This window comes from Gossypium arboreum, chromosome 12, assembly GCF_025698485.1.
Source record: "Gossypium arboreum isolate Shixiya-1 chromosome 12, ASM2569848v2, whole genome shotgun sequence".
In the NCBI taxonomy this organism is placed as follows: domain Eukaryota; kingdom Viridiplantae; phylum Streptophyta; class Magnoliopsida; order Malvales; family Malvaceae; genus Gossypium; species Gossypium arboreum.
Genome location: NC_069081.1, coordinates 104,555,970 through 104,570,246, shown reverse-complemented (window position 1 = coordinate 104,570,246; position 14,277 = coordinate 104,555,970).

The following is a 14,277-nucleotide window of genomic DNA, read 5'->3' as shown; positions in this document are numbered from 1 at the left end:
ATCTTGAATGCTTAACCATCTTTGAACATTAGCAGCAATGTATATACCTGTAGATAACTACTCTCTAACAGATTGGTAGCTATTATAAATTGCTTCTGTTACTAACAGACTAACTACTTCAACCTATTGAATTTATACACATGATCCTTAACATTCTCCCATCTGCCTGATGGAAAAGATCCGAAGAAGATTTCAAAATCGAGCAAAACATGTCACTGAAAGCTGCTTGGTGAAAACATCAGCCACTTGATCACACACCGGAACTTCACCAACCAAAACCAACCCATCTGCAACTTTCTCGCGAACAAAAAACAGATCCAACTTGACATGCTTAAACTTCGAGTGTAACACAGGATTAGCTGTGACTGCAACTGCACTGGAGTTATCGCAGCACACAGTAGGAGTATCAGTAGACTCTACTTGTAATTCGTGAAACAACGACAATAACCAAGTAACTTCACTGGTAACCGTAGCAAGACTTCTGTATTTCGCTTCAGCTGTGGATCGAGAAACCACTAGCTGTTTCTTAGAACACCACGACACTAGAGTTTGACCAAAGTACACACAGTAGCCTGACGTCGAGCGCCGATCGTCAAAATCTAACCCCCAATTGGCATCGACATATCCAACCAAGGACAACCGGTCAAATAGACGAAAAACTAGCCCAAACTTAAGAGTGCTACGCAAATATCGTAAAATGAGTTTCAGTGCAACCATATGAGAAGTAGTAGGATTATGCATGAATTGACAGACCCTATTCACAGCATATGCAATATTGGGACGAGTGAGAACAACATACTGTCACTACAGGAAAATAGGGCTTTAGCGGCGTTTTTAGTGGCGTTTGGACAAAAAACGCTGCAAATATTATACATTATCAGCGTTTGCGATAAAATGCCTCAAAAAACTGAGCAATAGCGGCGTTTTCGGTTCAAACGCCGCTAAAAACTGAGCAATAGCGGCGTTTTTTGTCCAAACGCCGTTAACAACTGAACAATAGCGGCGCTTTTGGAAAAACGCCGCTATAGATCGAGGTTTTAGCGGCGCTTTTGAAAAAAACGCCACTATAGATCGAGGTTTTAGCGGCACTTTTGCGCCACTATAGATCGAGGTTTTAGCGGCGCTTTTGGAAAAACGCCGCAAAAAACATTTAATCTGTCTATTTATAATTTAACTGGTTTATTTATATTAAAATATAATTTGTTTTAATTGAATATTTAAATTCTTCAGAAAAATAATGACAAGTAAAAAAAAGTTGAAAGTAAAACATAGAAAAATATTTGTTAAAAATATTTTAATTGAATACTATTTTAAATTTTATGTATTATGGGTTTAGGGTTATGGTTTAAGGGTTGGGGTTTAAGGGTTAAGGGTTTATGTTTTAGGATTTAAGGTTTATAGTTTAGGGATCGGGATTAGGAGTTTAGGGTTTAGATTAATTAATTAATTAATTATGATTATGGTCACATAAAATTACAATAATTATTAAAAATTATGGTTATACAATATATTAAATATTTTCTTATATAATCGTAAAAAGATAATATTGAATTTAAAGTATTGAATTAATTATCATTGTAGGAGTTAATTAGTATTTGAAGGTTTATGATGAATTATGGGTTTAGGGATTATGGTTTAGGGTTTAGGGTTGGAATTTAAGGTGTAGGGTTAGGGTTAAGGGTTTAGAGTTTAGTGTTTATAGGATAAGGGTTAAAGGTTTAGGGTTTAGATTAATTAGTATTTTTCAATTTATATATTAAACGATTTATTGTATAATTGTAAAAGAGATAATTTTAATTTGAATATATTAAAATTATGATTATAGTTTAAATTATTTAAGAGATAATAGATAAACTTTATATATATTAAATGGTTTAAGATTTAATCTAAAAATATTTTGATATATTAAAATAATTCAATTCAAATTAATTTCTCTACACTTAATTTATTTAAGTGAAATTTAAACTTAAAATTTAGTCATGATATTTTAATTTGATTAGTTTTAGTCTCTGTATATTTCAAATCGATCAATTTTATCTTTTGTACTTTTCAAAATTTAAAATTTTAGTCATGATCATTCAAATGATAGCAATTATATTTGTTTGGTTAAATTCTGCTATTAGTCTTGGTATTGTGCGTAAAGTTGTAGGTTGAGTTCATGTTATCCAATTAGATCATTCTTGGTCCCTATACTTTTCAAATTTTGAAATTTTAATTTTGACATAAATGACAACCGTTAACTTCGTAACTAGCTTTTTGTGAGTAATATATTTGTTACATTAGATTTTGAAATAGCAAAACTTAATGAATTTAATAACTACCATTTAATTAATACTACAATTTCAAAATTCAAAAATTACAATGACTAAAAATAACAAAATTAAAGTAAAATGACTAAATCCAAAACTTACATATAATTCAATGACTAATAGAAAAAAATAATTAAAAATATTAACTTGTTTATATTTAAAAATTAATAAATATCAAATGAAAATAACATGTATATATTTATAAATTTTAAATTTATATATTAAATAATTTCAAATTTTAAAGATTTCAAATTTTAATAATTTTCAAGATTTCAAATTTTATCTAATTATTTTAAATATTAGTTAAATTTTAAAAATTATTTATTTGAGGTACAATGATGCTTTGCACTAAAGTGCGTGGTTATACAGTTTTTTTGAGGTACAATGATGCTTTGCACTAAAGTAACATGCTTATTTTAATTGTGTTTGGGGTACATGAGAGAACTTTAAAGTTAAACATTTCCATGCTATTTCTTAACTATTTCTTATGTTTGGGGTACATTAGAGAACTTTAAAGTTAGACATTTCCATGCTATTTGTGTTTAATTGCTAAGAGCTGTTGTAATTCAGGTGGTGGCAGCCGATGCAAATCTTGTCTTAACCACTAGAGGCATTGAGAAGACTACAAGGGCTTTAGTATTTGAGCTTAAGGCTATTTCAAAAGAGGTAATCTTAATGCTCACCTGCTTTCATGTTTTCTTTATTTTACTATTTGAAGGGAATATAATTAGTGTGCTGTGGGGTTTAGGTTGAAGACAGTGAACTTGCTGATGTTGCTGTTGTTAGTGCTGGGAACAACAATGAAATAGGAAATATGATAGTTGAGTCCATGAGTAAAGTTGGTCGAAAGGGTGTAACAAAATAAGGTATCAAATCTCCATCGTAGCAACGATGAACTTGTTTAGAGTAGAATGCTTATTTTCGCTGTTGATTAATTATTGAAAAATCCTTAAGATCCTGGTGATATATAAGATTTGCATTTTGCAGTTTAGTGTAACAAAATTTGAACATCATTTTTCAGTGAAATGAAGAAAGTTGTATTTACTATTTGCTGTTTTTTACTGGTAGAAAATTTTTTAACTGAATTTTATTTAAACTATTGTAATAAATTAAATTTAAACACATTATTTATAAGAAACTAATTTCATACGAAGCGCTATGGTTGATATTACAATACGAACAAAAAAGTAAACAGTGAAGAAAAATCACCAGAACTACAAATTATAAGGAACAGGATAGTGGTGATTTTTAGCGGCGTTTTTAAGGAAAGCATTGCTAAAAGTATGACTTTTAGCGGCCTTTTTTTACATAAACGTTGCAAAATGTTAGCGGCGTTTTTTGTGGTGCTTGTAAAAGCGCCGCAAATAGTTTTAGTGGCGTTTATAAGCGCCACTAAAGGCTTAAAAAAATGTCGCTAAAATTCAGTTTTGCTGTCGTGTGTAGTGCTCCAGCAAGACTCCTGTACTCCGTTGGGTCCTCCAACCTCTCACCATTATCTTTAGACATAGCCGACGAGCTAACCATCGGCGTACGAACACTTTTTACAGCAAGCATCGAACATCGTTCAAGAATGTCACGTATATACTTCTTTTGACATAGATGTACACACCCAGAGGAACGAATAACTTCTATCCCGAGAAAATAGTGAAGGTCCCCAATATCCTTAAGCGAAAATTCGTCATTTAATAATCGAACGAACCAATCTATAGCGGTGGTCAGACTTCTAATAATGATAATATCATCGACGTAAACAAGCACATAGAGAGTAGAACCAGACTGGATTCAGACAAACAATGATGCATCAGATTTTGACCCAACAAAACTAATAGAGAGGAGAAACTGCTTTAGCTTCTCAAACCACGTACGGGGAGCCTGACGAAGACCATACAAAGCCTTTTTTAGACGACACACAAAAGGTGTACCACTTGAATCGCACTGAACGTATCTCAGAGGTTGTTGCATAAACACTTCAGTGTTTAGATCGCCATTTAAGAAGGCATTGTTTACATCGACCTGACGAAGCTGCCATCCTCTAGAGACGGCAATGGACAGAATAACCCGGATAGTAGCAGGTTTCAACACCAGACTAAACGTTTTCTTGAAATCATACCCAGGAACTTGAGAATAACCTTTTGCGACTAGCCGAGCCTTTCGTCGATCAATGGTGCCATCAGGGTGCCTCTTGACCTTGAAAATCCATTTATACCCAATAACCTTACGATTTGAGGGTAGCGGAACAAGAGTCAAAGTGGAATTGCAAATAAGGGCATCATATTCAGCCTGAGCCGCGGCACGCCACTCTGAAGTAGAAAATGCTTCCTCAATTGTAGAAGGTTCCACAATTTCAACAGACATAGCTTTGGGTTTGAAAATACCAAATTTTGAATGAGTCACCATTGGATGAGTATTGGTCATATGTAACAATGGTGCCTGATAAGCAGAAGAAGGCTCAAAACTAGCATTAGGCCTAGAACCAACATTCTCACCAAACATAGGAGAGCTACGTGACACATGCAATGGTGCTTGAGTATCAGAAGAGGGCTCAACGCTAGCATTAAGCCTGGAACCAATAGTCTCACTAGAAATAGGAGAGTAATGTGGTACATGGTCAGATCCAACCCCAGGCTGAACTGCAACCAGAGAAGATTGCGTAACAGATGGCTCCACAAGATGTGAAAAATTGGTCCGAACTAACGGAACGTACGTTGAAATAGATTGATTATGTCCTAGGACACATTCCTCATAAATGGATTTGAACGACAGAAACTTATTTTCATCAAAGACCACATGTTGAGAGATAACAAGCTTACCAGAGGGTAGGAGACACTGTTATCCCTTGTGCTGAGCACTGTAACCTAGGAAGACAGACGATTGAGAACGAAAATCCAACTTATATGCCAGAAACGGGCGTAGATAAGGAAAAAAACAACACCTAAAAACCCGCAGGTGATCGTAGGTAGGGTCGTGTCCATAGAGAGACTTAAACGGAGTTTATCCCTTCAGAACTGGGGTAGGAAGTCAATTGAGCAGCAAAAGGCATGCCCCAGTATTCCATAGATAGACCGACTTGGGCCAGAAGAGTGATGCCCATGTCAACAATGTGGCGATGTTTACGCTCAGTCACTCTATTTTATTCAGAAGATGCGGGAACGTCAATCTATGAATAATCCCTTGAGAAGCAAGAACAGACGTGAAGGCCCGATACTCTTCGCCCCAGTCATTCTGAAACTGTTTAATACTCTTCCCAAACTAAGTTTTAACAAGTTGTTGAAATTGAACAAAACATTGCACTGCCTGAGACTTTTGACGGAGTAGATAAATCCACGTAAAACGAGTACAAACATCAATGAATGCTATATAATACCAATTATTCCCACTAGCAACAGAGGCAGTACCCTAGGGATCAGAGACCACCAAGTCAAACAGATTACTATATTCAGTAGTAGAAAGTGCAAACAGCAATTTATGCGACTTCCCTTTTTGACATGCCGTACAGACACCATCAAGACAACTTTTATTTGATACAATATTACATTTGTCTAAAACACTTTTAACAACGGTAGCAGACGGATGGGCAAGACGTTTATGCCACAAAGAGAATACATCACTTTCATCAGACTTATTCTGGAGCACAGTAAAAGCAGCAACTGGGGTTGGAGCAGACTGATTAGACAGACCTGACAGAGAAAACTGGTAGAGACCGTTACGAATGTGGCCCTTCAGCAGTGTTTCTCGGGTCATGATGTCCTTAATAACATAATATGTCGGGTGAAACTCAAAATGCACATTATTATCATTGGCAAACTGTGACACAGACAACAAATTTTTTAGTATTCTTGGCACACATAAAACATCAGATAACCGAAGTAATTTAGATCGCATAGGTAAAACACCATTACCAATAGACGAGATCGGAGCGGGAGTCCCGTCACCCATCAAGAGAGAGGACTTACCTAAATACGGAGTGGAGTTATGTAAAGTCGACGCATCACGACAGACATGATTGCTAGCACCCGGGTTGGGATACCACGACGCAGTACCAACAGGCATGGGTATATACGAATCTGTGCCACCACCAGTAGTCCCAAACTGAGTAGTATTGATATATGACTGGGAAGAATCTAAATAATCAGACGCATACAAGTCACCGACCTGAGGAAGACCAATACACGGGTCTAAACCAGTATAAACTAGAGCTCACAGTTTGGTTTGCCAAGGAACAGGCGGGGTCGAAGCATCGCATCCCTCACCATTTATTGGCCCAACTGTACGATCACGATCCAATGGATAACCCACTTGGACACAATTACTTATAGGCCCAACACCATTAAAATTTCCAAGCCCAAATGCATTATTAACCCTATTTAGATTCGGCCTATTTGGCCCATTAAACACGCCCCCATGTCTATTAGTATTTGGTGTGGCTGACCCACCATGAAAGCCATATACAGGACCACGTGCGCCTGCTGGTACCCAATTTTGACCATGCTGATTTTGTTCAAATGAATTTTGACCATAAGGATAAGAGAATTGCATGTGTTGAGAAGGCTAGCCACCGTCTTCAACAAACTCGGCCTGCGATGCATAGACCATTGGACCAGGAGCATTCCCCGAAGCCGGAGCGGACTGATCTTCACTGCGCGGTGCCCTATTCATCGTCGTCGACCCATCAAAATCGCGGTGAAAGTGATAGTAACACCTCTAAGCAAGATGCCCGAATTTATTACAGATCTGCCATTGAATACGCAGTCAAAACCCTCTTTCACGACCACCGGACGGAGGGCGACCACTACAGACGGAGCCTTCTGGAGCAGGCGATGGAGCTCCGTCCACAAGGTTGGCATGCATAGGTACCTCCTGAACCGCTCGTAACTGACGGTTCTCACACTTAACCAAAGCATCGACTAGCCTTTGAAATGGCACTGATTCGAACGAAACAGACACTGAGGAGACAACAACATCGAAATCAAAAGGTAAACCGGCTAGCATAACGTTTGTCTTCTCCGCCTCCGGAATGCAAGTACTTGAAGCTTCTAACAGGGCACAAAGAGTCTTTATACGAGCAACATACTCTTTGATCGAGAGCATACCTTTCTTGAGAGAATGGAGGTCATGACGAATCCGAGATTGTTAGCACCGGTGTCGGCCGCGAAAAGGCTCGTCACCGTAGTCCAGACATCAGAAGCCGTTTTAACATCGGTGAATGAAGACAGTAAGGAGCCATTTATCATGAAAAGCAACCACGAAGTAAGAAAATAGTCTTATTGCATAAAAATTAGCACGGACATACGAATTAGGAGCAAGAGAACCGTTCGTTGATTGAATGAACCTCACCGGCGGAGAGAAAGTCCCGTCTAAAAAATCAATCAAATTATAACCACATAGTATTAAGCGTACCTGTTGTTGCCATTGAATGAACATTCCTTCTTCAAGTTTCACAACTTCATACCGAGGAAACGAGTTTACAACTCTATCACTAATGAAAACAACACAACCACTTTCAACGAAGGTAGAATGAGCAGAATGCGCGGTAGCCGTAGCTCCGAGGATCACAAAGCGACTGATACCATGAAAGGAATTAGGTAACAAAGATGAAAACTAGAAAATATGTAAACTGAATTAAATGATTTGTATCTTGAATGCTTAACCATCTTTGTACATTAGTAGCAATGTATATATAGACCTATATAGCTATTATAAACTGCTTCTGTTACTAATAAACTAACTACTTCAACCTATTGAATTAATACACATGATCCTTAACAGGGCAGATGCTGAAAAGTTCAGACTGGAGTGGTTCATGGAAGAAGACGTGAGTGTTTGAGATTTGATTTGAGGTTGTCCCCTTTGGGTCAAAAAGGAAGGTGTGCTTGGGGAAAGCCATGGGTCTGGCAACGGTTCATCTATGGTTGGCTCAATTGCTTAAAGGATTCAAATGGGTTCCTTGTGAGGATGGAGAAGTGTTGGACATGACTGAACATTTGAAACTCTCCATGAAAATGAAGAAGCTGTTGGTTTGCAAGGCAATACCGAGGCTTTGTTGAAACACTCTTCTGGTGTATGCCTTCTGTTAGACTTGGCAATTCTAAGGTTTTCCTTTATTTTTATTTAGGTCCTTTTTAGAGTTTTATTTTTAATGAGAAAGACAATTAAAGAAGAAGATAAGAAGAATGATTTTTCCATACTATAGCTGAACAACTAGCTATTGTATTTATACCGACTTAAACAATAAAGTGTAACGACAGTAACTGCTAACAACTAATTAACTGCTGATAGCTAACCACTACTTAACTATTAACTACCAGTAACTATAATACTTTCTTTTATTCTTTAATATGCCTCCAGCTACTTGACCTCTGCTGTTGGTTCTTGTTTGGAAAGAACTTTGAGACACGAGCGAAACTTTGTAAACATAGGAGCAGACAAGGGCTTAGTGAAAATATCTGTTACTTGATCCTGAGCTGGGACATGCCTCACAATCAACTGTCTAGTAGCAACCTTTTCCCTCACAAAAAATAAATCCAAGTCTACATGTTTGAATTTCGAATGCAACACTGGATTGGCTGATACAGCAACTGCCCTAGAATTATCGCACCATACGGTAGCTTTCTTGGAAGGAATAATATGTAATTCAGACAAGAGAGACTCAAGCCACACGATCTCAGTAACAGTATGAGTAAGTCCTTGATACTCGGCCTTTACAGTGGACTTAGAGACAACGAGTTGCTTCTTAGATCCCCAAGCCACAAGGTTACCACCAAAAAACACACAGAAACCTGTAGTAGACCACCTATCGTCAATATCAGTGCCCCAGTTCGTATCAGAAAAACTGACTAGATCCAAGTGGGTAGCAGCAGTAAAATGAAGACCATAATCCACAGTATTCTAAAGATATCGAAGAATTCGTTTTATAGCCTTAAAATGCTGATCAAGAGGCTGATGCATAAATTGATAGACTTTATTAACAGCAAATGTAATGTCAGACCGAGTGATAAGAACATACTGAAGGGCACCTACAATGCTCCTATAGTCAGACTCATTTTCAATAGCACTACCATCATGTTGAGATAAACGCGTCGAAGTTGCCATGGGAGTAGGAGAACCCTTTGCACACTCCATTTTAGCTCTCTTTAAAAGGTCAAGAATATATTTGCACTGACTCAAGAACAACCCATTGGTAGTAGGCAAGACTTCAAAACCCAAGAAATAACTGAGAGGCCCCAAATCCTTCAAAGAGAATTGTGTATCCAAGGCTGTGACAAATTCATCAATGCTGCTTTGATGATTACCAGTGACAATGATGTCATCGACATAAACCAGCACATATAGCAACATACCTCCAGTTTTTCGAATAAACAAAGAGCCATTTGACTTTGCTAGTACAAACCGAGAAGTAAGTAAGAAATCTCTAAGTTTGGAAAACCAAGCGCGTGGAGCCTGTTTAAGGCCATACAGAGCCTTCTTTAATCGACACACCAAGTTTTGACTACCATGACGCTGCTCAAAGCCAGGGGGTTGAACCATGTAGATCTCCTCAGTTAAGTCACCATTAAGAAAGGCATTATTGATGTCAATTTGTTGTAACGGCCAGCCAAACTTCACTGCTAAAGCTAGAACAACACGAATTGTGGCCGATTTAACAACGGTGTTGAAAGTTTCATGGAATTCGATTCCAGCTTCCTGAAGATAACCTTTGACCACTAAACGACCCTTATACCGAGCAATAGACCCATCCGAATGATGCTTAAGCTTGAATATCCACTTACACCCCACTGCTCGCCTATTGGCAAGGAGATGAACCAAATCCCATGTATTGTTTTCCATCAAAGCATCATATTCCTGTTGGGCAGCAAGAGTCCACTCTTTGGAAGAAAAGGCCTCAGCAATTGTGACAAGTTCAGTATCATGCAGTTCAGCTGAAAAAATACGGGGTTTGAAAATGCCACTTTTGGCCCTGGTTTGCATGGGATGCGCATTGACAAGAGGAGCAGCCACCTCTCCAACAACTTAAGTACTGCCAGGAGCTGAATAGGAATCTGAACATGCAGTAGCTGGAGAAGAATCAATCTGAGTATTGCCAGGAGCTGAATGGGAATTAGAACAAGCATCAACTGGAGAAGAATGTGGTGTAGACAAAGAGGCAGAACAACTCTAACTAGCTTTATCAGTTGAAACAGAAGCACCAGTGAATCCAGGCTGCAAGGCTAGAGAATTACAAGCAACAGATAGAGTAGAGGTAACCAGACTTGCAGGCCGATCAGCAGGCACCAATATTGGGACATGAGTTTGTTGATTCAAAAACTGAGGGCGAATCCCATGGAGAGTAGAACCATTTTTCGAGCGGGTAGAAAATGGAAAACACGTTTCATCAAACTTTACATGTCAGGAAATAAATATCTTACCATTATTATCAAGACACTTGTACCCTTTGTGAACAGGACTATAACCAAGAAAGACACATGGTCTGGAGCGATATTGCAACTTATTGGAGTTGAAAGGCCTGAGATAAGGGTAACATCGACAACCAAAAACTTTGAGATGCATGTAAGTAGGCACTGACTTGTACAACAGCTCATATGGGGACTTTCCATTAAGAACAGGTGTTGGGAGTCGATTAATAAGGTGGACGACAGTGATAAAAGCATGAGCCCATAGATGCATAGAAACATTCGCTTGAGCCAATAACGTCAGGCCAACATCAACTATATGCCTATGTTTTCTTTCGACCAAACCATTCTGCTCCGAGGTGTGCGGGCAAGAAAGGCGATGATGTATTCCCAATAGAGAAAGTGCTTGAGAAAAAGATCGAAACTCTCCCCCTCCAGTCAGTTTGAAGCACCTTTACCTTATAGCCAAATTGAACTTCAATAAATTTTTGAAATTGCAGAAACTTTACAAGAGCCTCAGACTTATGTTTAATAAGATGAAGCCAAGTAAATCTACAGTAAGCATCAACAAATGAAATATAGTAAGAATGTCCTTTGAAATACGAAGTCGGCCCCAAATATCGGCAACAACAAGTTCAAAAGGAGCCGAATACACAGTAGAAGAAAGAGAAAATGAAAGCTTATGAAATTTTCCAAGCTGACAAGCTGAACAAACTGAGCTCAATTGAGACTTGTTTGCAATTATATTACATTTCAAATCAGTAGTATGTGATCTTATCACACAGTGGCCAAGTCTTTTGTGCCACAAATAAAAAACAAGACTACTAGAAGCGAGGCGCCAGGTTAGTAACATGAGCAAAGGATGGAGACGAAACAATAGCTTTAGATTCTTGGAAATCTGACATGTCAAATCTGTACAGACCATTATGAATGTGACCCACCAATAAGACACTCCCTGTCTTGACATCCTTCACAAAGCAATGAACCGGATGAAACTCAAAATAAACCTGATTATCTTTTGCAAATTGAGCTACAGACAACAGATTTTTACAAATACGAGGAACATGCAAGATATTGTGCAAATGAAAAACTCTACTAGCAGTTTGAAGAAGACCTGAGCCAACATGAGCTACAGGTACAGAGGCCTCATTCCCCATATAAAGTTTTTGGTTACCTGTATAGGGAGTTGCACCCTGCAAGTTATCCAAATCATTAGTAACATGATTGGATGCGCCTGAATCGGGGTACCACACCGTCGGGTTCACAAGATTTGAAGAACAGGACACGTGATTGGAATTCACAGTAGAGTCAGTCAGAGCAGTCCTATGAGAGTAGCAGTAATGTCCGGCACAAGAAGTTGAAGGTCCCTGAAACTGATGACAATGTGCCTGCAGAGGCAGGTCAGAAACCCCCTCAAAATTCTCATCAAAGCGATAATAGCATTTCTGGACAGTATGACCAACACGTCCACACAACTGACATTGAGGTTCAGTATTACTAAATTTTCTTCCTCGACCTCTACCTCGAGAAAATCTTCTATTACCTCTGTAAGGCGGTCGAGACCCTCTATCACTTTTACTGATGGTGTCATCAGTGTTACCACGTTGCTAAACAAAGTTGGCCTGAAAAGTCACGTTGGAAACTAATTCTTGTTGGCGAGCTTCACAATCAGCGAACATTTCTGTAAGAAGATCAAGAGGAACCCGCATTGCATAAGCCACAATCCTAATCGACTCAAACTCCACAGGCAGACCAGCAAGAATAGCACTAATCTGCTCTTGTTCAGAAATAGTATTTCCTGCAGCGGTCAGATTATCACACAAGCCTTTGATCTTTGCCAAGTATTCTTTTACAGTTAATTGGCCTTTTTTCTGAGAATACAAAGAGTGTCGTAGGGTGGAGACTGTCAAAGCAGATTTTGAGACAAAACAACGGACAACAGTATTCCAAACATCAAAACTAGATCGAGCAGCAGTGAGATGAAACAAGATCTCATCACCAATAGTAGTTAGCAGCCAAGAGGCTAACAACTTATCCTGTTGTTTATGAAACAAGAATTCGGGATTGGGAACAAGATTACTGTCTTTATCAACAACTGATTGTGGAGGAACACTAATAGTTCCAAGAACGAATTCATGCAAGCCATATCCTTCAAGAATCAACAGGACTTGCTGCTTCTACAAAAGAAAGTTATGTTCACCAAGTTTCACAGTATCATGCTTAGGAAACTATTGAATCTTCCTCATAGAAGCATTGCTCGGATCTTGTGAAGAACCATCTGCATGAGCAGCAGTATTAAACGACTGCCAATGCTCATCTTCATTACCCGAAATAGCGTCAGTTGCCATGAGAAAAAAAAAGTATTATGGCTCAGATACCATAATGAGAAAGACAATTCAAGAAGAAGAGAAGAAGAATGATTTTTCCATATTATAGCTGAACAACCTGCTGCTGTATTTATACCGACTTAAACAATAAAGTGTAACAACAGTAACTGCTAACAACTAATTAACTGCTAATTGCTAACCACTACTTAACTATTAACTACCAGTAACTATAATACTTTCTTTTATTCCTTAATAATTTTAGCCATAATTAACTTTTTGAGATGCTGTGAGGTTCAAGTTCACCTGGCTATTATATCTGCTTAAGATTATACCACTATTTCCACTTTAGTTTTTAAAGTCTTTTTTCTTATCTCAATCCCTAATATTATAGATGTTCTTAGTTTAGTCCCTCTAATGTTATCAGACATTCCAGTTCAATCCTTTGGATGTTAAAAAAATCTGCTAGTCAATCATATGTTGTCATGTGTCAAACAATGACGTCATTATGATAATAATGATTAAGTGAGACATAACTTATTTAGTTCAAATTTTTCTAATAAAAAAGAAGATATGGTTTACAATTATTGAAAATTGAATCCAATCATAAGTATTATGCATTGTGATTTCATATATTCTGCTATTCTCCTTTATTTTTTTCAACCCAATCGTTTTTTATTATTATTTTGGAATATATATACACACACACTACATCTTCTACACATTCATGTCTAACCCATAAAGGGAATAACTAATAATTTACTCGAATGGCGCAATGTCGTTTAAAAACGATAATGCTTTAATTGAAAGAGTTTTTAAGGATGCAAATAGACAATAGTTATGGGGTTACTTTTTGAAAGTGAGCAAGGAAATAATTTTTCGCATCGAAGTTCGAGCGATTCTTGAAGGTCTACATATATCATAGGAGAAAGGCTACAAACAGTTGGAAATCAAAAGTGATAATGCACTACTTGTTGAGTCCTTTCTTGTAGGCAACGCTGCTAACAGTAATCTAGCAGAGCTACGATTAATCAATGGATATCTTAATAGGGATTGGAAGATAAAAATTCTACACATTCCTAGATCTCAGAATATGACTATTGATCAAATGGTGAAATGCATTTATGATAATCCTTTGGGTTGAACTTTTCGAAGACCCCCAATTTCGGTTTAAAAGATCTTACAGTCTGATAGTGATTTCCTTAACAGAGTTGTTTGATTTTATTGTTTTAGCTTAATGTTGTTTACTTCTACTGA